This window comes from Myodes glareolus, chromosome 9, assembly GCF_982192425.1.
Source record: "Myodes glareolus chromosome 9, mMyoGla1.1, whole genome shotgun sequence".
Taxonomy (NCBI): domain Eukaryota; kingdom Metazoa; phylum Chordata; class Mammalia; order Rodentia; family Cricetidae; genus Myodes; species Myodes glareolus.
This window is the reverse complement of record NC_142034.1, coordinates 86,506,758-86,526,690: the sequence shown is the minus strand read 5'-3', so window position 1 is coordinate 86,526,690 and position 19,933 is coordinate 86,506,758. Positions and strand designations below refer to the sequence as shown.

The 19,933-nt window shown below is 39.7% G+C and overlaps 1 long non-coding RNA gene across 3 annotated transcripts in view; it reads left to right on the top strand.

The window, feature by feature from the left end:
• The window catches only part of LOC125401565 (uncharacterized), a 59,511-nt gene extending 45,484 nt beyond the window's left edge, over window positions 1-14,027 (top strand). For all 3 annotated transcript variants that reach the window (XR_015738687.1, XR_015738689.1, XR_015738688.1), the window contains one exon: window positions 13,796-14,027. This is a non-coding gene — a long non-coding RNA (uncharacterized LOC125401565). The remainder of the gene's footprint in view (window positions 1-13,795) is intronic.
• Window positions 14,028-19,933: the final 5,906 nt, after the last annotated feature.

The window sequence follows — 19,933 nt, the reverse complement described above, 5'->3', positions numbered from 1 at the left end:
AACCAGCCAGTACAATTGATGCCTTGTCAACTTGACACACAAATATAGCACTGTTATAATATAACCCTTCCTTCTTATTTATCCCTAAGATCTCACATTAAAATCATAAATAGCTTAAGAGTCCCACAGTCTTTACAGATTTTAAACATACTAAATTTAAACACATAAATTTCAGTCTCTTTAAAATATTCAATAGCTCTAAAAATCTAAAATATATTTTAAAAGATTAAAATCTTTCATATTTGGGCTCCTGTGGAAATAAAATCAAAATTAAATTAAATACTTTTAACCCTAGCAGTACAGACACTAAGAGAAACAATTAATAAATGGGACTTCCTGAAATTGAAAAGCTCCTGGAAAGCAAAGGACACAGTCAACAAGACAAAATGACAGCCTACAGAATGGAAAAAGAGCTAACCCCACATCAGACAGAGGTCTGATCTCCAAAATATACAAAGAACTTGAAATTGGTCATCAAAAGAACAAATAATCCAGTAAAATAGGGAGTATAGACCTAAACAGAGAGCTCTCAACAGATGAATCTAAAATGGTTGAAAGACATTTAAGGAAATGTTCAACACTCTTAGTCATCAGAGAAATGCAAATCAAAACAACTCTGAGATTCTATCTTACACCTATAAGAATAGCCAAGATCAAGAACACTGATGACAACTTATGCTGGAGAGGTTGTGGGGTAAAGGGAACACTATTGTATTGCTGGTGGAAATGCAAGCCGGTACAACCCTTTGGATATCAGTATGGCGATTTCTCAGAAAATTGGGAAACAACCTTCCTCAAGACCCAGAAATACCACTTTGGGTATATATCCAAAGGATGCTCAATCGTGCCACAAGGACATGTGCTCAACTATGTTCACAGCAGCGTTGTTTGTCATAGTCAGAACCTGGAAACAACCTAAATGCCCCTTGATTGAAGAATGGATAAGGAAAATGTGGTACATTTACAAAATGGAGTACTACACAATAGAAAAAAATAATGGCATCTTGAATTTTGCAGGCAAATGGATGGAGCTAGAAAACATTATTTTGAGTGAAGTAACCCAGACAACAGAAAGACAATTATCACATGTACTCACCCATAGGTGGTTTTAAACATAAAGCAAAGAAAGCCAGCCTACAAACCACAATCACAGAGAACTTAGACAACAATGCAGACACTAAGAGAGATTTACATAGATCTAATCTACATGGGAAGTAGAAAGTGGAAAAAGACAAGCTCTCCTGAGTAAATTGGGAGCATGGGGACCTTGGGAGAGGGCTGAGGGGGAGCAGAAAGGCAGGGAGAGGAACAGAGGAAAATGTAGAGATCAATAAAAATCAATAAAAAAGAGAAAAAATATAAAAAACTTTCCCACTTCAAGAGGAAAAAAACAGGGCAGAGTCACAATCAAGTCCAAGTAAAGCCAAAGTCTGGGATCTACTCACGGTCTTCTGACTCAAGGAGCGTGAGCCACTTCCCCAGCCCTGCCCTCTGCAGCACACATAGCTAGTCTTCGAGGCTCCAGCTGCCTCCACCCCACTGCTGCTGCTTTCTACGTGGCTATCCCTTGGTAATGGCATCTCCAAAATATTTCAGTCTTCTGCTGCAACTAGGCTGCACTTTCATCAGTGGGCTCTCTTCAAGGTGTTGAGCCTCAACTTCTCTGCCCGATCACTTCACTCCTGGGTTTTCAACTGCCGCTGAGGCTGCAGCTTCACTAATGGCCACTCCTGGCCTCTCACAGTGCCAAGCCTCAGATGCTCTCCAGGACCCCTTCAAGCCTTCAAAACTAGTGCCACCTGGGTGACCCTTACCAGGTCTGGCCATCAGTACGAGATACAAAATCAGCCAGTTCTGAAACACTTCCCAGAAAATTTTACTTCAGTGATGTCTACCTCTTCTCAATCACTGCTAATTTCTTAGATACAGCTAGGAAGCGTCAATTTTCCCAGTATTGCAAAAGTTTCACTTCAATGGTACTGGGATCTTGTTAATTAATCGCTGTTGATTTCAGCCCCAAATACCTAATTCAAAATAGCAAACGGCCCTGATAGTCTTAAAACTTCCCTCTGAAACATCAAAGAGCAGGACTTCATCTTTTGCACCGCTCTCAACATTCTAATGTTTCAAGCGCCTAAAGAACATCCCACAGATCACCTAATACTCAATGGTTCTTCTAACTCAAAGTTTCAAAACCCTTTCACAATCCTCCCCCAAACACAGTCAGGTCTGTTACAACAATACCCCAATTTGTCTCTGATAGGGTGTCTATTGCTGCAACAAAGTACCATACCTAAAAAGTAAGTTATGGATGAAAGGGTTCATTAACCTTACACTTGAACGGTGTTGTTCATTGCTGAAGTAAGTCAGGACAGGAACTCAAAACAGGGCAGGATCCGGGAGGCAGGAGATGATGGAGAAGAGCTCCCATGTTTGCTCCCATGGCTTGCTTAGCCGGTTTTCTTATAGAAGCCAGGATAACCAGCCCAGGGATGGTACCACCAACTGTGGGCTCGGCCCTCCATCCTTAATCACTATCTCAGAAAGTGTTTTACAGTTGGATCTCGTGGAGGCGTCTCCTCAACTGAGGATCCTTCCTCTCTGATGAATCTAGCTTATGTCGAGTTGACACAAAACCAACCAGTGCATGGGCCTGTATTTACATGGTAAGTTTCTGTAGCTACAGCTATGAACTGGGCTTGGTGAACTATTAGAATGTGGTCACTGCTGGGATTGAATGAGTTGCCCTCCAAGGTCTATTTGCAAAGTCTTGTTCCCCATCATGGCAGCACTGATAAGTGCTATGAGTGTTTCCATAGTCAGACCCTGTGAGAAGTCATTATGTCACTGAAGGTATGCCCACAAAAGAAATTATGGTACCCCATTCAGTATCTCCTCATTCTTCTCTCTTTCTTGGACATGATCGCTATGTTCTATTTGACATAAACCTTCCCATCATTGGCTTCTATTACTCTCAGCAGAGGTCTGAAGGAATGAAAGTCTTTCCCATTCTGGCAAAGACACTTTCAAAATGACAACCAAATCAACCTTAGCCAATTCACTGTAGTTACAGGAATTTGACTGATAACACCAGCTTATTACTAAATAGATAGATAGAGAGACAGATAGATAGACAGACAGACAGATAGATAGATAGATAGATAGATAGATAGATAGATAGATAGATAGATAGATAGATAGATAAGGACTTCATGAGCCCTTCTTCCATCCATATTGGCTATTGGGAGAGAAGTAAGTTTTCTTGAAAGATTTTGACCAAGGCTACCCATGATCCAGTAGATGCCCCACACCAATGCGCATATAGACAGCACTAAAAAGACTCAGAATTAAGTAACAAAAAGAGAGGGAGATAAAAAGGTGGTAGAAAAAGGAGAACTAGGTGATGTCAAGGATTGAAGGGGAGACAATGGGAGGTAGACTGAATCTGAACATATTATAAGCATGTTAAAAATCAAATAAAATATTTAATAAATATAAAGTATTGAATGATGTATTTAAATAAATTTAAATATATTTTAAATCAAATGCTACATATAAAATTCAAAATAAATTCTGTCAGATATTTAAAATTTGTCAAACATTACATCATTTTGAAACTGTGGAGTGGGCTATAGATTATTTTATTGCCAGTGTGGGCTGAACCTTTTCTCCTATCCTTACCAACAGGAAGCACTTAAGCCGCCATTTACAAATGGCGGACCCTGTGACCGATCTGGTTGACAACTACTTCAGCATTTCCTTTTACTATAACTTTACTTTTATTTTGAGAAATTAAAGAAGTATCTTTCTTGTAACGGAAATGTCCTAGGTAAAAAATGCAATAAGGTGGAAAAGAAGTTCAGTTTGATGAATGCCACAGAAGCTAAACGACTACCAAAGTTTGCTAGTAACTAAGGACAGGGTAGTCTTAGTTACTGAAGATGATACTGAGGAAACTGAAGATTGTTAATCCAGCCACCCTCTCGGTTTGCAGCCTTGCCCTATATGACAAGTCAAATAGGGTGGAAAAAAATGGAGGTGACATGGTCACAGCATCAACTCCCCAAGCTATAACGATTACAGATTTAAGCAACTTGAGAATTTGCTCCAGTAACTTTCTGTTTGTTCCAATGGCAAAATTAATCGCGAATTATGTCAGTTTTGAATTATGAGTCATTTTTGAAAGTATACCTTTGGCATGAAATGAGACTGCGTGGCACATGCGTTTCAGCCTTCCTGAAAGGCATTAGCCATCCAACCAGCTCAACAAAGCTGGACTTGAGAGCTGTTCTGCACAATGAGGAAACAATGAGGACAGCTAGAGTCTATTACTTATCATGTGCTTACTGCTCGTGAAAAGTTTATGCACAGTCTTTCCCATTATTCCTATCGGTACTTCACTGATGTGTGCATTGTATTGTGCACATTTTATAATGAGCTCTCTAGGAATAAAACATGAATATTCCTGCTTTATAATACACACTTTCCCAAACAGGTTCTATGTGTTTAGAACATCTGCCACACATATGTGCGTGTGTGTATGTGTTCATGTATACATACAGGTGGTGTGTGTGTGTGTGTGTGTGTGTGTGTGTGTGTGTGCAGATACACTCAATTGTTTAGGCAAAATTTTGATAATGGGAGGTTTTCTCAATCGTGTCTACATTTTATTTTTCGAGACAGGATCTCCTGTTAAACAGAAGATCACAGTTTTTCTAGAATAGCTGACCAGCAATCCTGAATCTAGCTACCTGGATATACAACAAGCTCAAGGTATAGGTCTACATCAGAAAACCTTGGGGTGCTTATTGTTGTTGTTTCATTCATTCTGAGGATCTGAACTCAGGTCTTCATAATTTTGTTGCAAGTACAGTGTCCCCTGAGTCATCTGACCAGACCACAATTTAATCTGCTTTTTTTAAAAAAAAAATTATGCATGGTGCTAGGGCTAAACCCAGGGCCTTGTGCACGCCGAGGAGGTACTCTAGCAGTAGGCCACACCGCCCAACTACAAGGCATCACTTTTAACCACACAGCACTCTCTCAAAGCAGAGGTAAAATGCAGGTACCTGCGGGTTTGCCTACTGCCTTTGTTTCTTGAACTCGCCTTGATTCAACAGAGCTTGTTTTTGATGTGTTTATAACGCTAAGAAAAATTGTAAATTGCTGTGCACACTGTTATTTCTTTAATTCCATAAGAAGAAGATAATCAGGATAATGAGGACGGTTCCTTTGTAATTCCAGTGTGATATTTTTGTGGGTGGTTTTCAAAGCGCATGGTATGCAATTAGAGATAATGCGGATGGCTCCTTGTTTTCCGGGCCTGTGCCATCCACCGGGCCTTTGCTGAGAGCACTTGATAGGCTTGCCGTAGGAATTGATGTGGACATCACGTTTGCCTCTCAAGTTTGAGAGCCCTCGGGATTTTGGCAATGGCCCATGGCCTCAGATGACTTGCAATGGAGATCTGCAAGGAGGAATCTCTATTATATTTTAAATACAGCTTTTTGCTCCTGATAGTATTTCTCCCTTTTCTAAGACTCCTTTCCTATACTTAAAATTGCCATAGTAATCAGGAAAGAGACTCTTGAAACCGGCCAGCGAGCTCTCCTTATTTATTCTCTAGCCATGACTTCCATCATAACTTTTCAAAAGGCACATCAGGAGAGCTATTCTCTCTGCCAAGGCAGTTAAGCTCGGCAGAAGCAGATGTCCAGCAATGTAATTTCTGCCCTGGTATCACTGATATGTTATTGGAGAAACATCAAATCAGATGAGTACTGGAAACATTCAAGCCTACTCCACAGTCTCTTTATTAGACCTAAACTCCTGATGTTAGATTTATGTTAACCTCTAGCCTTCCCATACCCTAACCTTTGTCCTTGTATTATGGAAAACTCTGCTTTTTCCCCCCTATGTTACACTCAAAAGTGCTCTCATTTGTTAGAATGTGTCTTTTAAAAAAATGGCGTATTGCTGTGATTCTTGTCTTTGCTAAAATAACTTGACATGTACTTTTTAATTAAGGCTAAATTTTAGAGTTTTCTTGTTTTAGAAAAACCAAAAAGACAACAGAATACACACACACACACACACACACACACACACACACACACGACCATGCTTGCTTTTGCATGCTTATACATGAAGACACACACTCTAACTAATGTCCTCTTATACAAAGATACACATCTTGTTTTATTGGTCCCTAATCCTTTCTTATGGAGTCTCTCTCACCTCAACTGTTGTTTGACTCCTTACCGTAGATGCTCATTGCTTTCTTAGATGAACCGGAATGGCAACATCTTATGCAGCGTCTTTTCATGACACTGAAGTAGGCTACATAGAGCACTCTCGGCCAATAAAGCCTGAGTATGAATGGAAGAGCAGATAAAATAGGTCTTATGTCTTCTCTTAAAGCATAGCTATTCTAAATTACTTTACTTGCCGAGCCATTCAGGGTCTACTATGTTTCTAACACTTCAGTCTTCTCCTTTATGGGATTTACTTAAGAAAGTCAATTGTAAAAGTCACTATAATAGTATTGCAAAGGAGATGATTATAAACAAATATCAATGAGTCATGCATACTTCCAAGAAAATGCAAATAAAACAGGCTTAGTGAGCACATGAGGCAATCAAGGAAAATATGCTGTAAATGAGTGAAGAGCTAAGTAAGTGATGAACTTCTGTACAAATTGTAGACTTCAGGAAGGGTCTTTGAGGGAAAAAAGGACTTCAAAGGTCTAAGAGAGGGTTTTATAACAAATTCTTTTTACTTGAAACATTCTGTCTCTAAATGAAACAGGTTAACATTCAGGAAGCTTCAGAAGGAGGCTTGTTAGAACCCCAAAAATAAGCAACTTGCAAATCTCAGAAAGTCCCTGAAATTTACTAGACCCACAAGGCTTCTTTCTCCATGGATTGTATGAACAGTAAAGACTGTTAAAGAGAAGAAGAGATATTCTGACCTGCAGAACTGCTAGTAAATCACGTGTTAGCTCCAGTGATCTGGCTTTTGTGAACTGCCACCCATGCTGGGGATGGTATTTTGGTCATATAGTTCCCTTTGAGCCATCTCTGTTCCTGTAGTAGCTCCTTACCTATACTCCTACAATTAAGCTCCCTAAATTCATTGGTTCACCAAGTTGTAGTTTGTTATTATTTGGCCCTAGTTACTCATTTGGGGAGAGCAGACATTTGTTTATACCTTCTCAGGAAGTGCCACATAGCATAGTTGGCACTCATACAGGGCTGGAATCAAAGTTGAATTGAGAAGGACTGGTTATATGACCCCTGAAATGGGTGCTGAGATGCATGAATCTAAGGCTGGTCTGTGCAAGGGTAGGGTGTCTGTGGGGGAAATCTGGGTATGGCTACCTGTCCTGTGTGGTATAGATTAGGTTGCCTTCTTACTACAGTTGTGGTTGCATGCTCCCTGGGATGGGAAAGAGAACAAACAATCAAGGCTGGCCTGTTTGAGAATGAAACCTGTGCTGGGAACCTGAGGCTGGCCATCTCTCTCTATTTAGCATGAGATGGAAAATCTCCTTGATGAGTGGAGACTGCCTCATAACTACCAGATATCTCTCAGATGCTGAGGGGTTTAATAACATATTACAGTTTCTAAAAGAAATATGGATCAAGATGATGGTTTCCTAAGCAGGCTGTGATGTCAATTGTGCAGACCCAGCAATGGGAGGTAAGATATACTATGGAGGATCATCTACCTTCTGTGGAAGAACTTGCTTAATTCTGGCAGAAATTTCAACTGCATAATGGAATGTGGTTGCTAGCCTCCATATTAGCCTCCAACTTGTGAAGAAAATAAATGTGTGAGGATGAGAGAGAAGTGTTAACTTGTTACCTCTTGTATCTGGGGACCCCCAACATGAGGAGAACACACCTTAGGTTTTTGTTTAATTGCTCTTCTTGAAATTCAAAATGGGAAAACATAGGAGAGAGGCCAATGAGAAGGAAGAAATCAGAAGCATAAGCAAAGAGGGAGCAATAAAAGATTTCTCTCAGGTCTGACCTTCACTGCAGAGGAAGGTCAAGCAGGCTAAACATGCTGATGGGGACCCTGAAATGGCCTGAGGAAAGAGACTATAATAGTTAACGAATGTTCTGTCTTTCATAAGCTTGGACTGGGAAAGGAATTTGAGCAATCACAGTGTAATGCGGTGGTGTAGTAGTACAGACATGGGGACACATGTAATCAATCTATGGACGATGCTGTAGAATTAGAACACCCAAATGATGTAATGCCCAACTCTTCTTTAGACAATGAAAGAAGTCAGTTCCTGACAGATTGGTTTCTAGGAGCCTTTTTGAAAAACAAAAGGAAAATGAAATGTAGCTCAGAAAACTCATAATCATTAAAAGTTATGAAGATAGTTTAAATGCTATGAGTAATGTTTGATTGTATGTGTGTGTGTGTTTGTAAATAACCACCTTTACAAAGGAGGTGATAATTACAGTGGGTTTTGAAAGGATGCTCAAATTTAAACAAAGTAAGTACAGTAGTAAAAAAAGGTGGAAGATCACCACATCTGAGGTAAACAAACCCATTCACAGGAAGATGTGTTACCTGTGGAAGGTTCCTCTGTGACCCAAGTGTGGTGTATCATAACTCAATGAGCAGAAATAAGAGAATATGAAGCTTAATGGAAAAGGTTAGAATGCCAGAAGAAGGAATGTTGAATGGTTCAGTTGAACCATGGATGCTTTGGGAGAAAGGCGTCAAGGAATGATCAGAATCAGAGTTTTGATTTCAAAGAGTTTCTTTGACACTTGGTAATTGAATTGGAATGAGTTGCTAGAACTCAGGGATAAAAGCCAGCTAGGAGGTTCTTAAAACTTTAAGCAGAATGGACACATAAACTTAACAAAGGCAAAACAAAAGACAGAATCTAAAAGAGAATAGAGTCAAGAGAGATGGAACTGGTCCTCAGACCCTTTTACCGTGCTTGTTAAAGTCAAGTTTCTAATACAATGGTCATAAGTGTGGAACTGATCTCCTAGGGAAGTCAGGTGTCAGACCAACACTTTCTGCTTCTAGGAAGGCTCTCTCTCAGGTTGAACTAGATCTGAGTCCCTTACTTCTGCAGCCTGAGACTGCTTCTGTCTTCAGGAGAAAAGCAAACAGTACAGCAATTGTGTCCACAAGCCAACATATTCAAAACTGGTTCACATTTTCATCTTTATCATCATTATTCTCTATTCAACCGTTTTAATAAATATAGACCATAAATGATATTTTATGCATGAACATTCAGTCTGTATTATATTTTGATAAATATAGTAATATATGTTTTAATAAATAATGATACATACTGATTCATTATATGATATTAATATAGAGAAAATATTTTCTTTCAGATGTCTTTATTATTTTCTTTTTTTAGAGAAATTTATATTTTGAACTGCCTTTTTGTGCCTAGTTACACAAATGTGGAGCAAAAACATGGAGGTAGTCTGCTCCCCACAGCATTATTTTAGGCCAGGGTTAGCCAACTATGGCCTATGAGTTAAGAATAGCTTTTATATTTTTAAATGGTTGAAAAAAATCAAAAGAAGAATAATACTTCAAGATACATAAAAATTTTATGAAATTCTAATTCCAGTGCCCAGAAATAGAGTTTTACAAAAATGTGGTCATTCATTTATACACATAATTCCTTCACACTACAATGGCACAGCAGGGGCAGTAAGGCCCAAATTGCCTAAAATATTTACATGGTCCTTTGGAGAAGAGGTCGGCTGACCTCTACTGAGAGGGCCTAGCGTGTAGTATGTGAGTTCTGATGTATTGGGAGTTTGTCAGAAATTCAAAACCCCATGACCTGTCTGTGACCTACAGATGAGAACTTGCCTGTAGTTGGTCCCTGGGTAGAGCACGTGTCTGTTAAAAGTTCAACAAGCAATGCCAGAACACGAAGGAGAGTCACCCTGAGTGTTCATCTGGACACTGCCTCTGGGGTCCCACCTGTAAGAGGCAGGGGGAGATGCAGGCCAAGGGTTTTTATTTCTCTGAAGCCCCCAGGAGGGTGACTCTATTCTCTTGACAAATTGTGAAGGGTATCTGTGGATTCTTGTCCATGCCAGAACTTTCTTGTTTCACCAGGCTCTCACTGACCATTTCAGATGTGACAAAGTCTTTCGCCCCTCTCTGAACACTTCTGCGGTACGCCGTGTTCCCTTTATGTGTATCATAGATAGTGATATCCGGCATTAGCAGACACTTCAGATGGAAGGAGCTCTTTATCTTACTAACTTAATGGCCACTTCTATTTCCCCAACTTACCAAGCACATTCCCAGCTCAGTGCTTTCACACTTTATCTCCAGTGCTTGGGAGACAGTTAGACCATTCAGGTCTCTCCTCCAATCTCCTCCAGTCAGCAATACATCCAATAAAGATGTTTTCTAAAATACCTTCCCATCTCAACTCCATTCTCCTCTCCACTTTCTTTCTATAGTCTGTTTAACCTGGGGGATTCGTGCTCCATATTTATCCCAGTGCCTGTTTCTCTAGTTAGAATGAAAGCCCTGTTGTGGCAGGGATATTGTTTGTATCATCTATAGTGGAACACATACTGTGTGCTGAGTTCTAGGATTAGAAGAAAGAAAAAAGTACTGAGGAAAACACCTGAAACTGGCTATGTATTCAAGAAATAAAACTACAGAACAAATACACGAACTCGTCATTTTTCCTCAATTTGATGCAAAGATTAAAACCTCTGCATATACCTGATATTTTGTAAAACTTATATGCCCATTATTGTTAAGCAAATATGTATATAGCACTATTCAGTGACAGTCCGTACTCACAGAGTAGCATGTGGAAGGCACTAGAAATCAATATTACAATAATTCTCTTGGGAAACTGAGACCTAAGGCAATTACAGTGTTTAAAAGCACTTCAACTTGTCTATAGATCCAAGCAGTTTATTTCAAGAACCTGTAGAAATAAGCATCACAGCACTTCTTCTCAAATGGAATTCCGTGTTGGTCAGGTTTGTGTGGTAATTATACTTGTAAGAAGCATAAATAGCCAATCATTTTGTTCATACTACGACATTAAAAACAAAACAAAAACAAGTCAGCGAAGTATCTGAAGAGAACTCTAAGAAAGATGCACATGCACAAAGGAAAATGATGGACCACAGTCTAAGCAAAGAGTAGAGTTGGGTGAACCATTACTAAGAACAGAAATGTTCATTGAGGTGCCCTCCGCTTCACAAATCTGACAATGACATCACCAGTTCCATCTTGGGGATGGATGTGATCTGATGGCTCTCATTTCTCAGTTTGGAGTTAACTACCTTGGATTTTTATCTTTTAAGGATGGAAGCCATCCAAAGCACATCTTCCAGGTTCATCCACCTTGTCGCAAACTGCAGTATTGGAAATTAGTAAAGGACATTGAGCTAGGTGAGAAAAAGCCAGACATAGAAGGAAAAATACTGCATGCTGTCAATCATATGTGAATCTTAGAAGCTGTCAACTGTGTGGCACCAGTAGCGTGGTCGTTATGCAGCTGAGAAGGGGATAATGCCAGCCAAAGGGATCAGTTCTCTAAATCCGAACTATTTGATAAAATTTGTAACAGTTCATTTTCGTCATCGACTTCATTAAATTTAGACTCACTGGTGATGATGCCCATTTGTGCTTGTGTGTGTGTGTGTGTGTGTGTGTGTGTTTCCAGAAGGAATTGACTAAAAAGGGATCTGTTCTTGTGTTTGGGAAGGGCACTTCCAGAAGGAATTAACCAAGGAGGGATCCGTGCTTGTGTTTAGGGAGGGTGTTTCTAGAAGGAATTAGTCAAGGAGGGAAGATTTCCCATGAATATGAGCAATACCTTCCAAAAGGGTGGAATAAAAGGGAGAAAAGAAGAAGTTATCTGAGATTTAGCATTATCTTTTTTTGCTTCCTGTTCACATTACATGGACTGCTGCGTTCTATCTTGTCCTTCCCTGCCACGATAGACTGATATCTCTGAAGTCATGAGCCAAGATAAATGCTTCCTGTCATAAATTGTCTAAGTCATATATTCTGATCATAGTGATAATGTAGCTAATATAAAGGTGAGTTTTGTATATTTCTCTTGCTTAAAAAATACATTGAAATTTTAACCTCCAGTACTTCAAAACATGACTCTACTTGGATAAAGTGTCTATACAAACGAAATTAACCAAAATTTAGTTTCACTGAATTAGAATGGGCAGGAATCTAACATGCCTGGAGGCTTTATGGAAAAATAGCTACTTAAAGAGACACCTAATCAAAGTATATATGAGGTCAAGGGTAGATACTGAGGTGATGCCACTATAGACTGAAGAATACCAACATCCATGGATATATCTGAAACCTGGGAGAGACAAGGACAGGTATAGGAAGGAACTGTTCAGGCCCTTTGATTGTAGATTTGTCTTTGAAACTTTAAAACAATCAACGTTTTAAACACCAAACAAAATCAGTGCTAGAAACACATTCTGTGATAGGGACTCTTCATTTTCAATCCACACTGTCTTCCCTCCATTATAAAAGACAATCTGGCCTAGTACAGGGCAGGAATTGGCTATTAGTCTGATGGAATGGAACAGAGGGCCTAATGACACACCACACACTAGTAAAACAAGGAACATTCCTATAGTTTTTTTACAGATAGTTAGGAAACATATGGAAAAAAAGAAATTATTTGGATCATAAATACACAATATAGTATCAAATCAATTCAATAGTCTAAACATGAAAGGAAAACCTATGATATAATATTTGAGTAAGCATACATGTACAAGTAATTGTGAGACCTCTCTGTGTGGAGAATTCACTGCTGTTCCAGGCATCTAGTTATATATACAATATTCCTGACATACGTACTCGCAAGCATCAAACTCACAGTTCTTTTACTAAATACATTGCAGTGAAAAACTTTTGAGGCAAGATATATATTTTACCTGTTGATAGGAGCACTGTTTGCAAGAGAAATCAGTGAAAAATAGAAACAATCAAGATCCTTATCAAAAATAATACATAGCCCCATGTGGCATAATTACATAACGGGATAAGTGACCCAAAGCTACACATCACAACACCAACAAGTCAGAAATGCAATGTTGACAGAAAGAACGAAGGCATAGGAGAGATCCCATTCTAAGTCTCAAGTATTTCTTATTGAGGGAAAGAGTCAAAGGTGTAATCATTAAGGAGGCACACATAGAGGGAAAGTTAAAAATACAATCCAAGGATTGTCTGATATAAAGTTCTGAATGGTTGTTAAACAGAGGAAATCATGAGTGGGGAAGAAAAGTAGACTTGTTTCTTCTAGAGAAGACACAAGGAAATTTCTTGTATATGATAATGCTCAATTTATCATTCTTGTAATGGGTACAAAATAATATTGTTTTGTCCTTTAAATTACTCACACATACACACTTTCATGCAAAAACATAAATACTATATCTCAAAATGAAGAATTTGGGGAGAGCATGTAATGACATGTTTAAAGTATATAAACTAGCTACTATATTTAAGCACCAATATTTTATTAATCTAATTTCAGAAAATTGATTACCGATGTAATTAGTTCATGTTTTCTCAATTGAAACATCTGGTCCCCTTGGAATTTTCCCTAGTATTTTTATTGGGTGATGTACCTTCTAAGCAATTCAATGAAATTCTGGAGATTATTTATTCACAAGACAAATTTTTGGTGTGCTTAATATTAGTTTTTCTAATCATTGAACTTTTTTCTAAAAAAAAAGTAATTTTTTGTTGTTTTAACTATTCTCAGCAGCACGAACAAGGAATCATGATTTCGGCTGAGGATGCTGCTGTTGCTGCTGGTGGTGCTCATTGACCAGAGCCAGCTCATAATTCCGCAAGGCTGTGCACAGATGGGAACCACTTCAGAAGCCTGACGGAAAAATCCCATGCCACTCACATATTCCTTTACCTGAATTCAGAGGGCACTTGCAAGCACCGGAATAATGCAAGTGAAGGAGCAATAAAGACCTCCTAACACACGGGTGCCTTTTGTTTGAGGGATCATCTCTCTGAGCCACATTCCCTCCAGTTCGGACACAGTTGATATTTTGAAAAAGCATCACAAACCAAAACACGTGGCAGCTGATTGAAGACTAAGGCGGTGGGGCTGGGCAACAGAAAGTGCATCAGCTTTCCACCTCACAGATCAGGGGGAGTTCATCTGCCTCCGAGAAAACAGGAGACCAAACCCTTCGGAGAGTGTTTAAGGTGGGAGTCACATCAGGTTCTTCAACGGCCTCTGAGAATAATGTAGTTAGAAGAAGCATTAAGGCAACAAGATGGATGATAAAACAAGCTGCGTGTTCTCAGCACATTGGAACAGAATACAAATGACCCTGTTACCCAACAACCAGCAAAGGGCTACTCATATTTCTAACAAGTCTTCAGCTAGCTGGTCAAGCACACGCTTAAAAAGAGAGCTGCACAGGTCAACATCTTTGTTGGTGTCTTGATTAGACTGTAATTCAGATAATAAATAGCAATTCTGACCTGAAAAGAAAATGCTACCAAGACCAGAAAGGACCAGATAGACTCCTCAGAATGCTTAGCTATTGCCTTTATCCACCTGCCCGAGTCATGCATCAATCCACCTATCCAATGACCCTTTTTTTTCCTTCTTTAATTCAACTCTTCACTTATTAAACATTATTTGGGGGCTGGAGATGAGGCTTATTGGTTAAGAGAACCTCCAACTCTTCCTCTGGGCCCGGTTCAGTTCCTAGTACACACAGAAAATCTAGCAATTCTTTTTAACTCCAGTTCCAGGGGATATGACGCCTTCTTAAGGTCTCTTTTGGAAGTGAATGCACACCATAAATATACAGACAGATAGGTAAAACATCATAGACATAAAATAAAAATCAATCACTATGTTAGTGACCCACTGAATTTAGATACGGGACAAATCTCTTTTAAAGTAAAAAGAAATCTAACATTGAGCTAAGACAGACTCTGCCTTGAAAAAGTTAATAGTATGTTTTTCTGCTTCAGCACTATTAGCCTTACAGATGGCTTATTACTAATTGTGAGGGTCTGTCCTTTTAGAAAGATGTTTAGGATTGTCCCTAGCTTTTCTTCACTAGATTCTAGCAGTGGACACCCCCCCTCACACACACAGACAGTTCTATTAACCGAAGATGCTATAGTAACTGAAGTACTTGTAAGGCACTGCTTCAGCAGAGAAAATTAAGTCTTCACGTGGTTTCCCTTTAACCTTCAAATACCCAGTGAGGGGACAAGGAGGCAACCCAAGCTCTGTCTTAGGGAAAGGGTAGACCTTGTCTCAGAAACAGTAAAATTACAGAGAGTATTTCCAGTCTCAGGTTAGCACATTCTGGTTTGATTTATAGTTATAAGTAATATAAAATATAAAATCTTTGATATTTCCCAATGTGAAGTGTAGTTCTGTCGTGTTCTTTTCAGTGTAAGGGTAGCAGCAATGTATTCCTTCATTGAACAAGTGCTACTGAGCACAAACATGTCTTATTTGTTTCCAGGTTGGGGATAGAGGAGAAAGAAAAGATGTAGTCCTAGAACATGGAGACATGGAAGTGCTGTGGAAACTAGTTAAGCCAGAAATGATTTATAAACTTTTTGAGTAAAAAGCGCAACATTCTAGAATGCTCCTTCATGGCCTTTTAATAAACTGCCTATTATCTCTCTCCGGAGCTGATGCTCTATAAGTAAGTGAGGTATATAAACCGTTGATCATTAAATGTTTCAGTAATGTATATAAAAGTTGTTAGAGATTTGGAGGAAAAGCCTGCCAACTTCAGAGATCTGGAAGACATTTTATAAACATGTGATATTAGACCAGACTTTCAAAAATAAGTCCACTGCTTGGTGAAGGAATAGCCTAGATAGAGTGTCAAAACGTAGAATGCCAGGAGACCCAAGACTTCATTGTGACTAGAGAAACAGGGTTATGACCATGGCTAATGCTACAATACTCTTTCAGTAAGTGTTGCAGGCCACTCCATTTGGTACTAGTGACCGAAGAAATGACGACAAAGGCAAACCTCAAATACCTCCTGCAAACAGCACATGCACATTATATGCACATGTTTTTTTCAAATGCACTTAAATGCAAGAAGAAATTTTATTAAAAAAAAATACCCTTTCTCAACCTGGATGTTAGGTCGCCCCCTATTGACCAAATTAGTCATTATTTAGTCAGGGACTCAAGTGCCTCTTGAAGCACATACTTGGATATAAATTGTAAGAATCCCTTTGTCTGTACAGACTGGAAAATGCCAGAAGATGGAAAGTATGTTTTATGCTCTCAGACGCTCTTTCATCTGAACTACAACGTACACTATAGAAACAGTGATGCTGAGATCAGTGAGGGGTCAGGGTATAGCTTCCTTCTTCAGAGCAAATAGCAGGAGTTGGGGGGGCCTGTGGGAAGCTGCTTCTAACAGTTTCTAGAAAATGAATGACATTGGCACATCCACACAGCAACGTTTACATCTCAACCCAAGTTGTCTGTCTCTTACTGCATGGTCAGCAGAACAATCGGGTCCCGCAATAGACATACAGAAGAGACTAATTAACAGGCATTCAGCATACAACACTGCGTGTCGTGCAGGCTATGAAAGCCCCTCAGAGCCGTTGATCATGTTCACAGTCAGAAGCCTGGGGCTGCTTAGTATCTCGGCAGCCTTGCCCTTCATGCGTCTCTATGCCCAGGCACTGCTGGTGCTCTTGACCCACAGAGGTTTTCAGAACCAATATCTCTGGAACCCCACAAGTTTTTGTCTGTTAAGAAAACTGAAGGACAAGACAGCAACCAGGGCTGGTCTTTGAAAATGCATAACTCAGTGTAGCGAGAGAAAAAGAAAAGCTGGGCTGTAGCTAAAGGCAGGATTCGGGGTTAGAATCATCCTTGCCTAGGCTGAGTCTATTAAAGAAAAGAACACAATTCTGTGATGTGCGGAAACAACCACAGGGTGTAGACTGGAGGAGCCCTTGGTCCACGCGTCCCACTTAGACTTGCAGGAGGAACAGAGTCTTCGGTTTATTCATCTCAGGCAGATGTTAATACATTTCTGAATCGACATTTGGCAGGAATATGAATAAGCACAGAGAATTCACAATCAGATATCAGAGCAGGAAAGCTGAATACTACTGATGGATTGATTATGTTTTGAGCTATTTGGATAATTGGACATACTAAGTATGGAGCTTTGTGCCATGATAATGGACCTGTCCTGTTGTGGTCTATTTAACAAACACTTGAGCGATTTTTTTAAAAGCTTGTTTACATTCCTGTACACCCTGGCTTTATTGATATTCTGTCCTTTAAATTATAGTGTCCCCTCCAGGGAAAGTTGGGGAGGGCATTATCATTGTTAACCCATGTTTTCAAAGGGAACAAAGGCCAATCCCTTCTAGGACACATTGGGATCTGATTTTTCTTATCATGGTACCTCTGGTATTAATGTTAATTTAACAATTAGTCAAAGACAAGGGTGGTCAGGACAGAACTGTGCTTATTTCTCATTTTTTTTCTTAGTAAAGATATGATTCTTTATTTTCTTTAAAGTTTATTAATTTATAAAAGTTTCCATTTCCGCCCCTCCTCCCAACACCCTCCCACTGCCCCCACTCCCTCTCCATCCCTAAGAGCAGTCAGGGTTTCCTGCCCTGTGGGAAGTTCAAGTTCCTCCCCCCTCCCTCCAGGTCCAGGAAGGTGGGTGTCCAAACAGACTGGATCCCAAAAATCCAGTATACGCAGAGGAAACAAGTCCCAGTGTCATTGTCAATGGCTTTTCAGAAAGACCCCGTGCCAGCCACATTCGGAGAATCCGGCACATTCAGAGAATCTGGTTGGATCACATGCTCGTTCAGACCCAGTCCAACTGGCCTTGGTGAACTCTCATTAGATCCGTCCCCTTGTATCAGTGGGTGAATGCACTCGTCATGGTCTTGCCTTTCTTGTTCATGTTCTCCCTCCTTCTGCTCCTCATTTAGACCTTGGGGGCTCAGTCCAGTGCTCCAATGTGGGTCTCTGTCTCAATATCCATCCATCAACGGGTGAAGGTTCCCTCTGGTCTTGCCTTCTTTGCTCATGTTCTCTTTCCTTCTGCTTCTCATTTGGGCCTAGGGAGTTAAGTCCAGTGTTCCATTGTGGATCTCTGCCTCTATCTCCATCCATTGCCAGATGAAGGTTCCCTCTGATGGCTGTCTGCTAGAAGTCAGTGCCCCATGCTGGTCAGGAATGTTGCTGAGCTGACACAGCCCTATTTCTCATTTTCAAGTAAATGTTTTTTGATACATAACGTATGTATGAATGCATATTTTTTTCTGCAAGTCTCTCTGCCTGGCATAATTTCTCTAGATCTTTCCCTACTTCAATCCTGCCATTCAGGACTGAGTTCAAATGTTCACTTTCAGAAAGCTACCACTGCATTTCAAGGCGCTCCAGGCCTACACAAGTCTTTATAGTGCTTTTGCTGTGAATTACCATTCCTTGATTGTTCCTTTGCCCTACCATTTTGTAAACTCACGGAGAAGACCCTGAATCAGTGGCAGAGAAGTAGTTGGCATGTCATATAATTCCATGCAGGATATACTTTTTCAGAACTCCATAGTCATCAAAGCAGAATGAATCCTTTGCTGAGGGATGTACTGCTCCAGGTTGGGTGCAGGCATCTGAATCAGTGGATGATACTGTTCTCTTTGCAAGCTAGCACCTGCTGCTCCAAACCGTGAGCTGTTGCTAGGAGACGTTATTGATACAGTCCGTTTGTTTGTACAAATGAGTGCTTGTCTCCAAGCATATTTTTATGGCCTCTGTGCGACGAAAAGTACTCTACCTGCTGACCTCTTGAGTATTGGCTGCCTAAGGAATAAGCTTTAGCATTGGCAAGCAATGAGGTGAACTGTAACCCACATGCAATGTTGTTTTTGTTCACTCTGAACATTTTATAGGTTCACATATGTCAGCTCTTAACTACATAAAGTCTTCTCCTAGAAGTTTAATTTTAGGTTTTTTTCTTTTTAATTTTTGCTATTCTTTTTCTGGATAAATTTTTAGGTACCCTACAATTTTATTTGAAGTTTTATAATCACATTCTTTTTAACCTACAGAAGTGATGAATCCTATTTAGTTATAAGATAGGTCGTTTTCTCCTGGGCTATTGGTAAAAGATTAGAAATCAAATTCTAGATAGATTCCCCATAATTCATTAACGACTTTATGAACTTACTACTGATTTACACGTGATTTTTTGCATTTACAAACATTAAAAATAGTGAGATTAGTGAGTTTATTCAGCCTGGTCCTTTGATTTATTTATAGCATGTCACTTGTCTTTGATCTCCTGAATGTTTTTAGAGGACCTTCCGTGAAGTCGTGGCATCATTAGCTACGTCCTTGTACTGTGCTGACACAGGGCTGCTCTCTGTATGTTGACTCCATTGGAAATGTGCTGTGGGCATTTTCAGAATTCATTTTATTTTTTAATTTCACATACAGAAATAAAACAATGGGAGAAAAGAGAGCGCAGTTGGCATCTACTGAAGAAAGCTGCCAGGCTTCTAGGGTATTTGTTGTTTGTTTGTTTGTAAATAAGAAACATATGGAAAGAGTTTGGGACTTTGGAGATATAGGACAACAGTTTCCTACCCCCTGTGTATTCCTTAGAACTTTGACCTGGTGATGGAGGCTGGGTCCATCCTTGTCATCATTGGAATAGGATTCAGAATTTTGACACTCCCTTTCCTTCTCAGTTAAGGGGAAAAAAAGAAAAAAAATCCATTTGTTACAGGGGGAAAAAAGTGGAAACTGACTCTGTATAAGATATGGATCTGGCAGTCACCTTGGGAATAGAAACATTAGCAGCCTTAACTTTCGTTCTGACTCCATAATGTGATGATGGAC